Source organism: Tripterygium wilfordii, chromosome 21 (assembly GCF_013401445.1).
Source record: "Tripterygium wilfordii isolate XIE 37 chromosome 21, ASM1340144v1, whole genome shotgun sequence".
NCBI lineage: Eukaryota > Viridiplantae > Streptophyta > Magnoliopsida > Celastrales > Celastraceae > Tripterygium > Tripterygium wilfordii.
In genome coordinates, this window is record NC_052252.1 from 11,878,870 (window position 1) to 11,899,637 (window position 20,768).

Here is a 20,768-nt window from a genome sequence, read left to right on the forward strand (position 1 = left end):
AATTAACCGGAACCACTAGCACATGCTCTCACAAATATTTCATTCCATGCCACTTGAGCCAATTAATTGGAACCACTAGTGCATGTTCATACAAGTACCATCAACCGTGTCACTAGAGCCAAATAACCGGAACCACTAGTACACGTTGACGTACGTACCAAAATCCAATCCACCGCTTTTACCATGCAACAAATGCAATATCACACATGAATGTTATGCAACTAAATTTATTACGCACAAATTTATTAAAACATATGATCAAGAGCATCGACTACTCGATAGATGATCGAGTGTCCAAGGGTAATGCATACAACATCAAACATACCATATAATAAATTGAGTTCACAATAGCACACAATCCAAGGTTTGTTTCCCCTTGAACAAAGAGGCGAAAATGAATGAATTGAACACAATTCGGGTAGTCAATAGTGTTTTGAGATTGAGGTTAAGAAAATCCCTACCTCGTTTAGGCCAAACACCACAACTCCTCTAAGTTCAATCAACCTAAACCATACACACATTTACAATTCAATCTCCATCCCAAAATTGTTATTTTCCAAACCAATTACTTGCATTTATCTCATAATTTCAAGGTAAATTACTCACCTTGCCCAAATCCTCAAACCCTAGCTCAACCACCTCTCCTCCAATCTCCACACTTCAATCCAAGCTCAAATCTAACAACAATATGCATAAACTTTGGTTAATCAACAAACTTTTATCCCCAAAACCTCTAATTTCACGAAATCCACCCAAACCCATAACCCTAGTTTCAAAACCCATGGAAATCTTACCTCAATCTTGTGAAGATCTTGCAATCCAAGCTTTAGAAAGTCCAAAAGCTTCAATTCAAGCTCATTTCTCCTTGATTCACATCAAAATCCTTCTTCTCTCTCTGGTTCTCTCTCTCTCTCTCGGCTATCTCTCTGTCAAACCAGTGAAAATAATAAACCCAGAACTGTCTTAGTGTGTTTTAAAATGAATTTATCATCGAGTGTCCAGACGGCTCAAAGAGTGTCTGGACACTTTATGAAGAAAATGAGACAGATTGCATATCTGCTCTAGGTGTCCGGACACCTATTGAAAGTGTCCGGACACTTCCACAAATTTTTGAAGTTTCTCTCTTTTATTCTTTTGGTTGAGTTATTACATTCTTCTCCCCTTAAATAAATTTCGTCCTCGAAATTTAAAACGTACCTGAAAAGTCAAATAAATGTGGATACTTTTTCTTCATTTCGGATTCTAATTCCCAAGTTGCTTCCTCGGTTCCATGATGCATCCATAACACTTTCACAAATGGTATTGTGCTTGGCCTTGTAACCTTATCTTGCCTATCCAGAATTCTCACTGGTTGCACAAAATAGGTTCCGTCATCCTCCACCGTCAATGTCTCCCAGTCCAACACATGTGAAGGGTCCGGTTCATACTTACGAAGTGTTGAAACATGAAACACATTATGCACATTTGACAATTTTGGTGGCAAAGCCAAACGATATGCCACCTCCCCAACTCTCTCTAGAATTTCAAATGGGCCAACATATCTTGGTGCCAATTTACCTTGCTTGCTAAAACGTTGTACCCCACTCCTAGGGCTCACTTTCACAAACACTTTGTCACCCACTAAGAACTCCAATGGTCTCCTTCTTCTATCCGCATAGGATTTTTGTCGGCTTTGGGCCGTAAGCAACCTCTTCTTAATCTCCTCTACCTTGAGTTTGGCGTCCTTCACAAATTCAGGCCCGGACAACACTTTCTCTCCAACTTCTGCCCAACACAAGGGTGATCAACACGGCCTTCCATACAAAGCCTCAAAAGGCGCCATTCTGATACTACTTTGGTACGAGTTGTTGTAAACAAACTCGGCCAAATGTAAATAATCCTCCCAACTCTTACAAAAATCCATAGCACATGCCCGCAACATATCTTCCAGTGTTTGGATCGTTCTCTTACTTTGTCCATCAGTCTCGGGATGAAACGAAGTAGACACAGTTAACTTGGTACCCAACGCTTCTTGCAAACTCTCCCAAAAACGTCCCGTGAATCGTGGATCTCTATCCGACACAATGCTCAACGGAACTCCATGCAACCTCACAATTTCCCACACATACAATCTACTCAATAATTCAAGTGAGTCGGTCTTGTTAATTGGAATAAAATGCGCCGACTTCGTGAATCGATCCACAACCACCCAAATGGTGTCCTTTCTCTTCGGTGTCAATGGTAGTGCTATCACAAAATCTATTGTGATATTCTCCCATTCCAATGGGCAACCGGAAGCGGTTGTAGCAACCCTGTCGGCCTTTGGTGTTCTGCCTTCACCTGTTAACATGTGAGGCACCTAGCAACATATCTACCAACATCCACTTTCATTCCACGCCACCAAAATTGACGCTTCAAATCTTGATACATCTTATTACCTCCCCGATGCATGGCAAATCGGGAATGGTGTGCCTCCCGCAAAATTTCTTCACGTAACTCTTCATTGTTTGGCACTACCAATCTACCCTCAAATCTCACACCACCATCTCCGCCTCTAATCCATCTGGACTCCTCCTCAATCACATCAAATGTTACATCCCCAATTTATGCATCTAACACCTTTTGAATCAATACCGGACGAACAGAAACACATCCCAAATACAACCTCCCCTTTGGATCTTGCAATCCCAATCCAAACGAATTTATCAACTCTCCAAACTCCCACCCTCGCATAGAAATTTCCGCAATAGTATTCTTTCTACTCAAAGCATCGGCCACCACGTTCGCCTTCCCCAGGTGATAATTCAATGAAAAATCATAATCCTCTAGATATTCCATCTACCTTCACTGTCTTTGATTCAACTCCTTTTGTGTGAGGAGATATTTGAGGCTCTTGTGATCAGAGAACACCTCAAACCTCTCTCCATACAACTAATATCTCCACTGCTTAAGTGCAAACACCACCGCTTCCAACTCCAAGTCATGAACCGGATAATTCCGTTCATGCTGCTTCAACAACCGTGAACCATACTCGACTACCCTCTCTCGTTGCATTAAAACACATCCCAAACCTACTTTAGAAGCATCACAGTAGATTTGGTGTCCCATATTCCTCTCCGGAACAACTAATACTGGTGAAGATGTCAGTCTCAGCTTCAACTCTTCAAAGGCCTTCTCGCACTCCTCGGACCATACAAATGGTGTTTCTTTCCGTGTAAGCTGTGTCATTGGTGCAGCAATAAGCGAAAAGTCACAAATGAACCGTCGGTAATATCCTACCAAGCCAAGAAAACTTCGAATCTCGATAATATTTTTCGATCTTTCCCTCTTCAACACTGACTCCACTTTGGACATATCCACCGCAATACCCTCTTGTGTGATAACATGACCAAGGAACTTCACCTCCGTCGCCCAAAATTCACACTTGCTCAGTTTCGCATACAACTCATGCTCTCGTAACGTTTGCAACACTGCCCGTAAATGCAACTCATGCTCCTGGACTGTGGGTGAATACACCAATATATCATTAATGAATACCACCACAAAAAGATCTAAAAATGGTCGGAGTACCCGCTGCATTAAATCCATAAACACAGCTGGTGCATTAGTGAGTCCAAAAGGCATAACAAGGAACTCATAATGCCCATACCGTGTTTGGAAAGTCGTCTTCTGCACATCTGACTCCCTAATCCTCAACTGATGGTAACCGGATCTCAAGTCAATCTTAGAGAAGTGTCTCGCACCCCGCAATTGATCAAACAAATCATTGATTCTCGACAATGGGTACTTATTCTTCACAGTCACCCGATTGAGTTGTCGATAATCAATACACATCCTCAAAGTGCCATCTTTCTTCTTCACAAATAACACCGGAGCACCCCAAGGAGAGACGCCCGGTCGAATAAACCCCTTTGACTCTAAATCCTTCAACTGAGTTCCTAATTCTCTCAACTCCGCCGATGCCATTCGGTAAGGAGCAATAGAAATTGGTTTGGTGTCCGAAACCAACTCAATAGTAAATTTTATCTCTCTCCTTGGTGGTATCCCTGACAAGTCCTCCTGAAATACATCCATATATTCCTTAACCACCAATATCGACTTGGCTACATCGCCACCCGGTGCTGAAGTGATCAAGCTTGCTACAAGACAATCAGCATATGCATGATTTTCCAGGAAATGCGAGCATGGCACTCCCTTAGACCCCTGTAATTTAATCACCCCACCTCCCGATACATTTAAAGTAATTTTACGCATCCAAAAACCAATAATAGCTCTATGTTTTGTCAACCAGTCTACACCAGAATTACATCGAAGTCTTTAAAATCGAGGACATATAAATCCGCCGTCAATTCTATTTCACCAAATCTACACACAGCTCCTTCCACCATCCCCTCAAGTGAAGTAGTGTACCCAAATGGGGAAGTCACCACAAACATTCGTCTTATTGGGGACACTTCTAATTCTATTGACTTTGCCAAGGATGAAGTAATGAAAGATGTAGTCGCACCAGAATCAAACAATCTCTCACTAAACAATTTGAAACAAGAAAAGTACCTCCAACGAAGTTCGGATGCTCAGATTCTGTCTGGTGCCCTAAGGCAAATACTCTTCCCTGAGTCAATACAGGCTGAATCTGTGACTGCTGCTGTTGTGTCCTGGTCTGTGATCGTCCTCTTCCAGCAGAGGCACCTGAGGAAACTGACAGTGCACTAGGGGTAGTAGGTGTTGAAGCTGTCGATGCTGTGTGTCTCTCCCTCTCTGAGGACAATCTGCCTGCATATGGCCTATCTTGCCACACTCAAAACATTCAGGTCCAGAAGTAGTGCACTGGTGCCTAACATGACCCGTCTATCCACATTGAAAACAAACCCTCGGTCCCTGCTGTGATCCTCTACCTCCCTGGGACCTCTGCCCTCCACTGTTCTGTCCTGACCGGTTCTGTGAAGTCTGACTGTCTGTCCTCTGCCTCTTCTGACTAGACCACCCCTGCTTCTGTCCTCTAAAAGCCCCTCCAGTACCAGCACGTAAGGATCCACCGCCAAAAGCATCCCAATATTTCCTTGAATCTTTATTAATCTGCTCCTGCTTCAAAGCCTCCTCTCTCATATCATCATAGGTAACAATCTTCATACTAGCCAGCGGTGCACCTACATTCGGCATCAGACCTTGCCTGAATCTCTCCGCCTTGCTCTCCTCATCCGGGGCATACATCTTCCCAAATTCATATAACTCCTCAAACTTGTAACTGTAGTCTGCCACTAACACATCCGGTTTCTGTACCAAAGTCAAGAACTCCTTCGCCTTCTCCGTGAGATAAGAGTTTGGCACAAAATGCTACAGAAATAATCTCTCAAATGATGCCCAAGTAAGTTGTTCCTTCCTCTGCCCTAGAGCATACCACCAATCATAAGCCTTGTATTTCAGGAAATACGAGGCTACCATTCCCCGCCTCTCATCCGGAATGCCTAAGTTATCTAATCGTCTAGTTATCCCTTGGATCCAGGTATAAGCTTTTGCAACATCTGTGTCACCATGAAATTTAGGAGGTTCCAACTTGCGTAGTCGATCCACCTCGCCCAATTGTCGTTGAATTCTATCAGCCTCCCCCGAAGGTCTGACCCTCCACTACACCATGAGTATCCAGTCCAGTACGTGCCTGAATTATCTGAGTAACATTTTTCATCATCTCCGACATCTCTTTCATTACGTGCACTTGAGTCTCAAACATCGAAGCCATCTGAGTAGTTGATACAGCTTACGCCTGAGTAGGTGTAGCCTCAGGAACCACTCCCTCTCCACCTGCCACATTCACTGCAGGATTCTCTGCCTCCTCATAATTCCTCAAGGCAGTGCGCCGTCCCCTTTGTTGCACCCTACCCCACGTAGGTAATACAAGAACTATTGTAGGAGCGGGTATATTTTGTTCACCGCGTCCCCGTCGAGCTTCTCGACCTCGACCTCTACCTTGTCTACCCCCACGGGTCCTAACACCCCCTCGTCCATGCCCTCATCCACGCCCCTGATCTAGGGACTCGAGGGAACGAATACTCCTACGCGTGTCCATCTACAACCACAACATAAATAGCCAACGTTCAATATCATCATAACATAAGAGGATTTACGGGATTAGAATACATACCGGATCAGCGGAGGTCGTGACGTGGCCTGGACGTACCATACACAACCTTCACACATCAAAACACACCAATACTCACACAAATAACCACCCTGGACCTAGCCCTTAGGTCCTACATAGAGCCAACCTAGGCTTCGATACCAATTTGTCACGCCCTGGTGGCTGGATCGATGATAGTACACTCTACTCGTGGATATGCTTATATGTTATCTGTTTCGACTTACTAATATGATATTTATTTTATTATTATATCTATCTTATTATGTCACGCCCTGTCCCAGGAACGTGACTTATTGGCAACACGTGTGTGTACCCACGTACCTCCACCTAAAACAGAGACTCAAACACTATTAACTCACCATTATACCAACACAATTTTAAACAAAAATCCGGCAGCACCTCCCCGTATATCGGATAATGCCCCCTGCATAAAATATAGCAATTAAAATAAACCAATTCTCATACCACCAAACTAATCATCCAGGGCCTCAGGCCATATCCATCGTCAAACTGACACACGTATATATACTAAGGCCTCCAGCCAAACCATGCCAAATTATCATTCATTCATAATAATACGTACCCGTATGTATCATAGTACACAACTAAGCCAAAGACTAGTCGAACACCAAAACATAAACACTACACAAAAATAATTTAAAAAACAAACCATCACACCAACACTAGTCCAAGCCATCCACATCACGCGCCTCCCTGCTGATCCGTAGTCGGAGCACTAGCGCTAGTACCTATATCACCTGAGGAGGGGGGAAAATAAAATAGTGAGAAGAAGGCCCAGTAGGGATATCGAATAGGAGTCTAAAACAAGCAATAAGGCCGGAATATTATAAAGAAATAACGCAATGCAACAATATGCCATGTCGTCAAACAAATGCTATCTGCACATCTAACCGAGCCTTGTCGCTAGAGCCAATTAACCGGAACCACTAGCACATGCTCTCACAAATATTCCATACCATGCCACTAGAGCCTATTAACCAAAACCACTAGTGCATGTTCATACAAGTACCATCAACCGTGTCACTAGAGCCAAATAACCGGAACCACTAGTACACGTTGACGTACGTACCAAAATCCAATCCACCACTTTTACGATGCAACAAATGCAATATCACACATGAATGTTATGCAACTAAATTTATTGCGCACAAATTTATTAAAACATATGATCAAGAGCATCGACTACTCGATAGATGATCGAGTGTCCAAGGGTAATGCATACAACATCAAACATACCATTTAATAAATTGAGTTCACAATAGCACACAATCCAAGGTTTGTTTCCCCTTGAACAAAGAGGCAAAAACGAATGAATTGAACACAATTCGGGTAGTCAATAGTGTTTTGAGATTCAGGGTTAAGAAAATCTCTACCTCGTTTAGGCCAAACACCACAACTCCTCTAAGCTCAATCAACCTAAACCATACACACATTTACAATTCAATTTCCATCCCAAAATTGTTATTTTCCAAACCAATTACTTGCATTTATCTCATAATTTCAAGGTAAATTACTCACCTTGCCCAAATCCTCAAACCCTAGCTCAACCACCTCTCCTCCAATCTCCACACTTCAATCCAAGCTCAAATCTTACAACAATATGCATAAACTTTGGTTAATCAACAAACTTTTATCCCCAACACCTCTAATTTCATGAAATCCACCCAAACCCATAACTCTAGTTTCAAAATGCATGGAAATCTTACCTCAATCTTGTGAAGATCTTGCAATCCAAGCTTTAGAAAGTCCAAAAGCTTCAATTCAAGCTCCTTTCTCCTTGATTCACACCAAAATCCTTCTTGTCTCTCTGGTTCTCTCTCTCTCGGCTATGTCTCTGTCAAACCAGTGAAAATAATAAACCCATAACTGTCTCAAAGTGTTTTAAAACGAAATTTATCGTTGAGTGTCCGGACGGCTCAAAGAGTGTCCGGACACTTTGTGAAGAAAATGAGACAGATTGCATATCTACTCTAGGTGTCCGGACACCTATTGAAAGTGTCTGGACAATTCCATAAATTTTTGAAGTTTCTCTCTTTTATTCTTTTGGTTGAGTTATTACATATTATATCTGTTTTATTATATTTGTTTGAAGACTTAAACACGAGAATTTCATTTGGTAATGTCACCATAATGAACATTGAAACACAAGAATTGCTTTTAAACATATATAATATCAGTAGATGAAAAACAAACAACATATAAACAGATAAAATATCAATAGATCTATCCATCATAACCAGAACCAAAAGAAATAGAAAATACAAAAAAAGAAGTGATTCGTCTTCATTCGGTAAGTTGATTTGTGGTGTTGTTGGTCTCCGACGTTGGCCGGGGCCAGATAGAACTATTTCAATTGGTGGTTTGCGATTTTATCATATTTTTTTTGAGACTCAAATGATCATCGATGGTCGGTGATGATTGTGCATCAAGAAGCCAAAGAGCAATTTAGATAGGGCAAATCGCAAACCATGGCAAGATAGGAGAAATTAGGCATTGTGTTAGATCCCCTTCTTCATATTTCACGAGACAAGCTCCACCACATTCGGCATCCTCCAGTTCTGCCGCAAAAGAGATGATGTTTGGATTGGTTCAATGTTTTAGAGAAAGAAGGTGGTGGGGTTAGGTCTAATTTGTCTTTTGACCTCTCACCGTCTCTTCACCAACAACGCCCTAAAACCCATGTATCAATTGATTTTTTATTTAATTTATTGGTTGATTCTGGCTTTTGTTGCTGTTGTCCTTTGTAGCTTAGTAGATTGGGTTTGTTCATTGTTGGGCAGTGTTGTGGGTAAGTTGTTGGTTTGGTAAGGAGGGGTCTAGCTGCTGTTTGGTTGTTAGAAACTTTTTGTTTGTCAAACTGGGTGTGTCTTGTTTTCTGTTTGGGTTGATGCGGATTTAGTTTTCTTCACGTACCTGCTTCTTTTAAGTTCTATTTAATAAATATCTGATTTATCCAAAAAAAATTATTGGTTATTGATTATTATTTTGGATTTTGGGATGCCATTGTTTAATGTTGAGGAGGATAGCTAGGTTTCTTGGATTTGTCAATTTTTTTTTTCTTTCTTTGTGGAGGTCGATTGTTACCAACAACTGACCCATTGAGCAACTAACAAAGCCAACTATTACCCGACCCTAAAGGTTGGGCCGATAATGATTTTAGATTTAGTAAATAGTCAGTTGGTCGGGTTAGGCCAATAACCAACCGACCCGACCCATGCCCACCCTATCTTTGATAAGACCAGGGCATTTAAGTACGTTTGTAACTTTTATCCTTATTTCTAATTTTTTTTTTTTACTTTTCCCTTATTGGAACACAACTATCACATTTTGTTGTTTTGTACAAATCCCCTATAATAATTTGATAATAATTATGGCTTGAGTTATTATTATTCCGGGGTTACTAAAAATGATAGAACCAACCATATGTGTTCGATTGCTAAAATCTTCCTCAATCAAACTCCTCCATGATTTGTATTAAGTACTTATACAACATCAAATACATAATTCTACAACCAACCCATTATTGTTTTAGTTAATGTTTGTCAAGAGAGTAATGTATTTTTAATTAAATCTAATCAACAAAGTGATAAGGTCATGAAAGCCTAAATATAAGACGTCATGCATGTGCAGTGCATGTCATGCCAATTGCCAAAGGTGTAGTATTGAAGTGGGAAGACAAGCAAACCGTTAAGCCTTTCACGCATCTCCGACTTTAATTTTTTGTCATTAACTAAAGGTTAATTATTGAATTGAAGACATCAAAGTGATAAAGGTGTTCAACTGGAATATGATCTTGTCGTTGACAAGAATGACCCACTTTGTAGGTTTGTGATAAGTATACATCGACACTAGAACTTATATTGATAATTGAAAATTGGAGAATTATAAAGACAAATGAAGAACAGATTGCAAGCCCTAGCTTTCGAGGAGCATAGGGCATCCAAACATGACTAACTTCCCAAAAACTCACTCTCTCTCCAAGACCCCTCAACTAAAGAAAGGACTTGAAATTACTTACACCAATACGGACATTACAAGTGTTCCACTAACAATCAATCATGTTTTCCCCCTTTTTAATTATGATGGAATGCTTATGTAAATTAAAATATTTTATTTGGGCTTTTTGACCCCATTTTGTCGGGTGGAACTCGAAAAATATGAAAGATCTCTCTCCAATTACCCCTCTTCTTATATTTCATAACAATAGGTTTATCAGTTTACATGTTATGTACTCCAAATACATGCTTGTGCTAAAATGGTTAACAATGTCCTACGCTTCTTCAATGTATTACATATCCAAAGCATCACCAGCCCCCCGTCAACATCCGTTCTTTTTCGAGGATGTAGCAGCATTCTTTATACTTTTGGCTTTCGTCATAAGCTTTCTCGTATCCACAATGGCATACAGAAAAGAAGTTAGGGTAAAGCAAAATTCATACAATCTGAGGTGCACTGATGTAGGCTATAAACTGAACTCTCTCAAGTCAATTACTTCAATCATTATTGAAAACGATACTCACAAATTAGCTAACACGGGATATTCAGTCTTTTCTTTTCTGGCAACACTCGATGCACTCTCCATACTTCAACATGCCATGTTGAAATAATCATTCAATCAACCACACTTAGAAGGCATCAAATCATCAGACTTCTAACTGTGCCCTTTTTAGTGGCTTCAATCAAGGAAGCACTTTGCATCAGTTATCTCAAGTGTTTGTTGGGCCGACTTTTCTCTTCTACCCATTCTTCAAATTATCACATGGTATCGGAGCATGTGCTCGATCATCAGGACCTCCATCTGATGGCGTTTGGGTCACCTATGGTCCTTTTAGATATGGACCACCCACAAGGTGAGGGGTACTACATGGACCCTAACCCGTATAGTCCACTTGTTGGTCTCGCATAATCGAGCCTAGGGATGGCAACGGGTCGGATACCCTTCCAATTAGGAAATACCAAAACTGTTTCCATTTAAGATAATCTATACCAAAATTGTTCCAAAACCATTTAAAAATCCCTTTAAATATCCAAACCCATAACCGTTCTGTAACTGTTTATCATCAAGTATCCGTTTACCATGTAACTTATAATATTTTTATTTTTCTCTTTGATGATTATATTAATATTGAGTATGATTTATATTAATTATAGTTTTATAATTCAAGTTGGTGTAATTTATAGTTTTATTAGTATGATTCTATAAATATATATGCTTTATCATGTTATAATTTTGTATCCTAGTAGTATACCTTTATAGATGACTTATAATATTATTATTATAATTAATTTTTTTATTAAACGGTTCGGGTACCCTAAACCCGACAGTAAAAACCAAACCCGACCCTAAACCATGAAGGGTTTGAAAATCAAAGCCAAAACCATTTCCAAAACCTGTAGGATAGGTTTTTGGATATTAAACGGATTAGGTACTCTGCGGATAGTGCTCGGATCGTTTTTTTGCCATCCCTAACCGAGCCTACAAGTGTGGGGGAGTGTTAGACAAAATGTCCCACATTACTTGGTTCAAACCAAGTGATGTGGTTTATACGTTGAAAACCAACCTCACCCACTTGAGGGCCCTTTTATAATTTGGGACAATACCTCAAATGTTTGTTGGGCCACCTTTTCACTTCTATCCATTCTTCAAATTAGCACAGGTAATTCAATTGTTAAACACGTACGAAAAATAGAAATTCAATGGAGTTTTAGCTAGGGCTGTTACTGGTATGAGAAATTATCCATTAGTAGACCGTTACCGACATATTGGTTACCGAAAATCGAAGAAAACTGGTATACCGTTACCAATACTTCGGTATGGTAAATTTACCGCTACAATTGGTAACGGTAACGGTAAACAAAGTTCAAAATCGGTAAATTTCCCGATTACCGACATATATATTAATATTATTAGTTTTATTTAATTCTGACCATTAGATTATTCATCTCTTATAATCTAAGCCATTGATTAATTAGTTTTAGGGTTATAACTTAATTATAACTTAATCTTATTCTTATTAACTTATTCTTCATATTACCAGTTTACCACTTACCAGTCTTACCCAACCTAAATACCTACGAGGCTCCGACCTCTGTCCTCTGCCTCTCGTCGTTCACCTTACCTTTCTGACTTCCGAGGTTCGACTTTCGACCAGGAACGTGACCTCTACCTCTCATCTCTGCACTGCACCTTACCTTTGGCTAGATCTGGTCTCTCCGACTCTCATCTCTGCCTCGCTCGGTGCTTCACGCCTACAACTTCTCAGACTGGACGCTCACGATTTCTACCTAGCTCCTGCCTCCACGACACAAGTCTATCATCTCTGCCTAGTCTTTCTCTCTGATCTCTCATCTCGTCGTGCCTCACTACCTCCAAATCGGTAACTGGTAAGTCAATTTATCTCTACTTAATTTTTGATTTAGGGTTTTGGGAAGAACATAGGCTTTTGAGTTATGATTTCTGAACTTGCCTTCAATAGTAAAGTAGGGAGATTTTTATAAAAGGATACAGTAGACATGGTCAATCAACTTACTTACATTGTTTCGTTGTGAACTTGCATTTGTATATATAGCAGACATGGTCAATCAATTTCTTGTTCTACCTTATACCCTGAGCATACTTGTTGGCGTTAAATAACATATGGATTAATGGATATGCTTGAATCTAACAGTTTGGAGGAGCTTGTATTATTGATTTATTTTGTAGACTAATTAACTATTATTATTTTTGGGATAGAATTTTGCATTTGATTCATTTGTATATTACAGTTTACACTTGTGAACAATTGTACACTATAGGCTTTATTTCATTGTTATTGCAGTCTGTTTTTTTGTATATTTGGAATCTTGAATAATTGTAGATTTCATAGGATGGAATCCAGTCACTCAAACAACATGAATATCTCTCAAGCTGACGTTGTTGAGCAACCTATATCCCAACCTACAACACAAACAGAAGCCCAATCTATTGCACCTCCTCATAAAGGTAAGAAGCCTTCATGGGTGTGGGAATATGCCACTAAGGCTATAAGAACAGATTCAGAGGGGACAGAATACCAGGTGGGGGTTTGTAAGACTTGCAAAAAGGAGATAAAAGCCGACAGTAAGAAGTATGGGACAACAGGGCTTGCCAATCACTTATCAAGGCAATGTAAGAAATGTCCAGCTTATGGAAGGAATTTAGTTGTTGAGAAAGGCCAAAGCACTATTTCACAAGAAAGTCTGGGGGGTGCACTAGTCCCACATGTATTTAACCAAAAGAAATGTGAGGAGAAGTTGGTTAGATTTATCATCCGTGATGAAATGCCTTTTAGGATTGTTGATGGAGTGGGGTTTCAAGAATTATTGAGTGAGTTGTGCCCTAGGTTTAAGATACCATATAGGCAAAAAGTTCCCTTGCTAGTGTGGGATCAATACAATTTTGAGAAGGGTAAAATAATGAGTATAATAAGGGAACGAAGAGTGAGTATCACAACCGACACTTGGACGTCCATCCAAAACATAAATTACATGGTTGTCACCGCCCATTTTATGGATAGTGATTGGAATTTACAAAAGAGAATAATCAATTTTATAAAGATCACTAGTCATAAGGGTGATGACATAGGGAGGTGTTTGGAGGGGTGTTTGAGAAGTTGGGGGATTGAAAAAGTCTTTAGTATTACGGTTGATAATGCTTCCGCTAATGATGGGGCTATTGAGTATATGAAAAAAAGACTTGGTGAGATGAACACTCTTTTGTTCAAAGGCGAGTACTTGCATATGAGGTGTGCTTGTCACATCCTTAATTTGATTGTTAATGATGGCTTGAAGGAGCTTTATAGCTCAATTGAAGGCATAAGGAATTGTGTAAAGTACATTCATTCATCCTCGGCAAGGTTAGACAAGTTTAGGGAATATGTCATAATGTTCAAAATGGACCAAATGTCAAATATACCCATGGATGTCCCTACTAGGTGGAATGCAACCTATAAAATGCTTGAAAGTGCCTTGAAGTACAAAAAGGTGTTTGCTAGAATGGTGGAAGAAAATGCTCCTTTCTTGAGTTATTTCAATGAGAAAGATAAGGATGGATTGAAGAGGGTAGGGCCACCATGTGAGGAGGATTGGGAGAAGGCAAAGGCCTTTGTTCATTTTTTGAAGAAGTTTTATGATGCTACATTGTCACTTAGTGCAACTAAGTCTTGCACTTCTCACTTAATCTTTGTGATAGTGTCGGACTTGTTGATTGATATTGATATGAAAATTGATGATGATAGTGATCCGGTGTTGCAAAGTGTGGGGATGTCAATGAAGCTAAAATTGAATAAGTATTGGGGAAATTTTGAGAGTGTTAACAAGATGATATATGTAGCCCATGTTCTAAATCCTAGATATAAGCTTGAATTAATACAAATTTCCTTTGAAGACATGGGGAAGGATGTTGCTACAATAAAAAAGAGTGTTGATGACATCAAAAAGTGCTTGCTACAATTATATGATGTATACAAAGGGGCTAGTGGTCAAGATCAATCTTCCACCACTACGGGCACCACCACTCGAGTCAATACAAATTCAGGTTCCCAATCAAGTGAGCTTTCTCCTGTTGAGATGAAACTAAAAAGAAAAAGAGAGCAAATGGAAGTTGCAGAGATTGCAAATGAAGTGGATAAATACATTTCAGATCCTTGTGAAAAGCTTGATGGTGACTCTTTTGATCTTTTGACTTGGTGGAAGTTGAATCAATCATGGTATCCTATTCTTTCAAAGGTTGTCAAGGATATATTCTCAATCCCAAGTTCGACCGTGGCTAGTGAAAATGCTTTTAGCTTGGGTAGAAGGATTGTGGATCCTTTTAGAGCTTCATTGACCCTAAAGATGGTAGAGGCATTGGTGTGTACTAGTGATTGGCTTAGAGCGAATGAATTTAATTTCTATAAAGAGCCAACGGATGAGGAAATTTCTTTGTACAAGGAACTTGAAGAATTTGAAAAAAGTAAGCAACTTTTGCACTTTTATTTTAGTTGAATTGTTAATTTGTAATAGTTATGTGAATTGTTAATATTTATTTGCATTGTTCACTTGTTTGCATAGGTATGAATGCACAAGCTCTACTTTCCGAACTACCTATTTCGGCTTCACGTCCACCAAATCCACAAGTTCTGTAAGTGCCTATTTTGAACTGTTTATAACTTTATATGCATTGTGTAGACTTTGCTTTTGAACTCCTTTTTTTCCTATTTATAACTCTTTTTATTTGCTTTTTATTCACATACTGGGCCTATGATAGCAATATGCCAATATGTGAGTGCATGCCTCTTTGAGTTCAATTCACGGCTAATGAGTAATGAATAATGATCACTGGATCTAGGTTAATGTTATTATGCTGATTGAACTGCTTTAACTTAGTGGGAAGAAATTTACAGCTAATGATCACTGGCCATTGCAAACTAAACATTTTCTACAACCATGATAGCTTATAGATTTAATTTAACATCTAATTTAATACACTAATATTATATGCAGGTAAGTGTCCCTTGCAACAACTTATGACTTATCAATTGTGGCTACAGTGAGTTGTGGACCCTGCACAAGCCTTCTTTGTTTCTCTTTAAGCAGCCAAAAGAAGAAGAATCTTCATTGGAAGATTTTCAGGCCAGGATTTGGTGGTGGTTTTGGACTTATGGTGCTGCACTGCTGATTACTTTCTTTTGTTGAGTTTCTTTTGCATTATGTAGACTTTGAGATCCATTATAACATTTTACTTATTGTGATGTTTTACTTATATTTATCTGAAAGTGGAATGTGGATTATATGTAATGTGGAATGTGGATTATATGTAATGTGGATGTGGATTTGATAGAATGGGTAAACAGGTTTTATTGTTTTTAGAATTGGCACATTTTCTCTAAAACAAGTTTTATTCATTGGTAAATTTACCAATTACCGTCTTACCGTTACCGACTATCGGTATACCGACACTTCTGGTAACGGTAATGGTAGCAATTTTTTAGTTACCGAAAGGATCGGTATGGTAACGGTATTCAGTGTTTGGTAACGGTAACCGTACCAATAACAGCCCTAGTTTTAGCCACATTTTATCAATTAAATGAGGTAATTTATCTGCATATAGCAATATCCAATTCATCAATGCATAGGAACACCAACTCATGCAAAATACAATGCAGTAAAGTAATCTCGGACTCACATATCGCCAACCCGACCAGGATCTGCTGGCAAGAGCTACAATAAATGTCATTCATAGTATGCAATTAATCCATCCGCTTAGAAGGTCTCTCTCTTCAGTAGGCCCCAGAGAGATTTTAACCCTGAAAAATTTAGTGAAACTCCAACAAACTGTGCACCATAAGGAAACTTAGCAGATAAATACTGTACAGAAACAAAAACATAGATCACATTAAGTTTCTCACATGGAACAAGCATGCATAAACCAGCTCATTTTGTTCAGTTTTGTTATTAGGTGCCAGGATCGATAATACCACTAATTCAATGGCAATGCTTATTAAAACAAAAACATATACAATTCCCATTTTAAATAATCACTTGAAGAACGGGTTTAATTTAAATAGGTCATTGAAAGATATCACAGTTTGTAATTAGGTCATCTAAAGAAAAAAAATTTCAAATTGGGTCACTCAATGTTTTTATTTTAAGCAATTAGGTCATGATGGTCCAATTTCAATCAATTCGTTGTCGGAAATTGTTGACATGTCCAATTACTGCCTACGTGGACCCAAATGACATGGAATTTTTGATTACGTGGATAATGACAACTTAATTTGAAAAAATAAAAAAATCAAGAATCAGACATACCCACCCCCACCCATTCTCTCTTACGTCAAACACCAAAATCGAACTCAACCGACAATTCTTCCATCGCCTCCTCTCTCTCTCTGTGGATCTCCTTCATTTGATCTAAGATCGGACGGTGAAAGAATAGGAGACTCTGATTTGAGCAATGGAGGGCAAGTACTCGAACTGACCTTGTGGTCATTAGTCGTTTTATCGGTCTGGGATTGCAGAATTCATGGCCACTTTCCTGTTTTTGTACATCACTATGTTGACGGTGATGGGAGTGGTTAAGTCGACCATAGCCATAGCCAATCTCTTCGTCTTTCTCATCTCAAGATCTGCACTATTGATTTTTTTTCCCTTTCAATTCTGGTTTTCGATTTAGGATGAAAGCACACATCTGTACTCTTCATTTTTTTTCTTTTAATTTCGTTTTCTTTTTTAAAATTAATTTCATTTTAATTTATGTTAATATTCCATGTGGCATTTTTATTTTTATTTCAATATTCTACTGTTGCAAATTTATTTTAATTTTGGTCCACATATGAATAAACTGACACCTCAACAAATTTCGGCAACCAATTGATCGGAATTACACCCCCATGACTTAATTGTTTAAAATTAAAACTTTGAGTGACTCAATTTGAAATTTTTTTCCTTGGATAACTTAATTACAAACGGAGATATCTTTCAGTGACCTATATACACTAAACCCCTTGAAGAACTAACATGGGAACAGTTAATCAGCAGATCGAGATCCATCCTCATCCTCTAAATCACATTCCCAATCATTGGCCAACCCTAACGATATTTTACTTCCATCCATGCATGTGCATTAGCAATTTGTTTAATCACAGTCAGACACACATATCATATGTATGGGGTCCACAATACCATTATGTATTCAAATTTTCAAATCATCTCTAAAGCATCAACACGCCATTCCCAAACCAATTGGAATCAAATTGCACCCGATCCATCTCCATTTGAAAATCCAATGCCTGCCCACGTATATTGGAAGAAACAAAAATACAAGTAAAAGATTGAGATGAACGTAATTGATGAGAGTGGAGAAATCGTGGAAGCTTAAACATTTCCATATAAGTAACTATTTGGTTTGCAATTTTTCTATGTCCACCTTTGTTCCACTTTCTCTTATATTCTTGTATTGTTGTGTTCTTGTTATCTTCTTCTTGTGCTCTACTGCTCTTGTTTCTATTATCTTGTTCTTGCTCTAAAAAGTTGTTGGTATCGGAGTTTTAGGGCCATTTCTCATTAGGGGTGAAACCTAAGTCGCATAGTATAACCATTTTGAAGGCCCGGCAAGACGTGAATGGTAGTCAATGGAGAATATTTTTAACTTGGTTTTCAAAAAGGACTCTTACAACAAAGGATGCAAGAGAATGCAGCACAATTACACATAATTCTAATTTGCAAAGATGAAACTAATTTCAAGCAAAAAAAAAAAAAAAGAACCTTGGACATTGTATGGTAATTCTTTTATACCCTGAAAAGGTCATTTACATAAGCTACTCCCTCAATTTCTCTTCCTCAGCCATTATCTGCCTTACAAGGAAAAAAAATGTTCTAAACAAACATTTCAACAAAATAAATAAATTTAACACTTTGGAGAAGAAAAAAGGTGTCAGAACTTCTAAAAGGTAAAATCATGCTTCAAGATGAACAACACCCAGCTTTTTTAGGCTCAGTATCTACTTCTTGGGTTCCGTCTTCCTGTAAAACTACTGTCTTTCCACTCCCCATCAATGGAGCATCCTGCTTCTTGAGTTCTTGAGATATCATTACTTTCCGACTTAATATATTGTATATTTCTTTAACAACCTTCTGAAAGGCCGCAGTCACATTTGAGGAATCCAGAGCTGAAGTTTCCATGAAAAATAAACCCAGTGCCTCCGCCAAGTCCTTGCCTGCCAAGTCCTTGCCTGCCAAGTCCTTGCCTTCCTCGCATCCTTGAGATCAGACTTGTTGCCAACCAGTATTGTTACAACATTCATGTCGGAGTGAGCTGTCAGAGCGCAAACTTTCACTAATTAACTTTTGTTCATCATGGTTAAGAAGGTGGATGCAAGGTGTTGTTAAAGCCATTGAGCCAGACAGAAACAATCAATCAGTATATTATCAAAAAAGAGTAGAATGAAGGAACCACCGGTGCAGATCCAATTGGGTATAATACAAAACTTGATCCACTGCAAATGCGATGCAAATTGTAGTATTAATACTAACATGGCTTGTATATCAGAGTTTTAGGTTGTTATGTGAGCTGTCAGTAATCGGTATATAGGGCACTACAGCAGGAAGAATTAGAGCCTTATGTTGTTGACTTAAGGATGTCAGATTCTAATGTATTATCTGAAGGACTGCTGAGTTCCTAGTGATGCCTCAATTTATAGCAAGTACCATATTCCATTTGAAACACCATGTCAGGCAAACATGTTTTCTCATAAGAAAAAAAGCAATCAAAACAGAACTAAACACCCAGTTTGCTGTCATAAAACTTACTGTGAAGTTCATTAAGCCATCTGCCAATACTGTCAAATGTCTGTCGTCTAGTGATGTCATATACCAGAGGAGCTCCAACTGCACCTCTGTAATATGCAGATGTGACAGCCCTAAACCGCTCCTGACCGGCTGTATCCCAGATTTGAGCTTTAACTTCTTTTCCATTGATATCTATTTTTTGGGTTTGGAACTCTACCCCAATAGTGGACTTGGAGTTGGGATAGAATTCATTTCTTGCAAACCTCGCAAGCAAATTCGATTTCCCGACAGCTGAGTCCCCAATCAAAACAATCTTGAATAGGTAATCCTCAGTTTTTTCATCCTCAGAATAGAAGGCAATCTTCGCCCTCGAAAGAATTGACAACCTATAGAACCATAATAACAATGACAAGCCTGCTGGACTTTCTAGGGACTTATATGCAAACCAAGAAAGGCCAAACTTCACCTACCCAAATGAGGAAATACAATTAGAATATATGAGATGAAAGGCAATAAAAAGTAACTTGCAATGCAGGGAAAGTATACAGAGGAGAAATGCCACAAAAAGCAATTGCTGTATACCCAAATCTGAGAAAATACCAAGCTTCTGACGCTTTAATTGGGTGGTTAAGACAATCGTAAGTTGTAATCCACCATATGCTTTCTGCCACTAATGTAATTATTTCCGATGCTTTTCACTGCAAGATTCCAATGAAGGCCTCCAAATGCCACAGGTTCAAGGTTCCTGACCTGTCAAGAAAGCATCAGAATCTGAAAATCTCATCTTGAAGAGTACACAAAATCTTTCTGCATAATCTACAGGGTCATAAATAACGAACATAAAATATATAATGGTAGTTCATGATAATGTGGGATGACAACTTGAAAAAGAAGCGTGTAAAAGTGGGGTATAAATTAATCTACATCAAATAGATTGTTTGATGCCACATCGACACATATAGCTAAGCTTCCTACAAACTCATAAGCCAAAACCTTCTCTCCCATTGCAGGGAGAAAAAAAAACCTTGGTATGTTGCATCATAATTCCTCCCATTGAGTCGGGGTTACTAAAAAGCAAACTTGCAAATGGGTAACACAGAAAAATTGGTATCAAAATGTTCTAAATATTGAGTTCAATTTGGAAATACAAGTGGCACATACAAAAAATTAACTCTATAATCTTCAAAGATCTAACTGTTTAAGCTCTGAACACCATTAAAAAATGAGCATATTAATTTGGCTAGTAACATCATCATCGGAGCATACAATGAAACTACTGAGGACTATCTCCGAGGCTACGAGGCAGTTATTGAAAGCATTAAACATCAAAACTGTAAATTTGGGT

The 20,768-nt window shown here is 38.8% G+C and overlaps 1 pseudogene; it reads right to left on the reverse strand.

The window, feature by feature from the left end:
- Positions 1-18,405: 18,405 nt before the first annotated feature.
- On the reverse strand, positions 18,406-20,428 carry LOC119987899 (annotated as a pseudogene).
- Between the last annotated feature and the right edge of the window lie 340 nt (positions 20,429-20,768).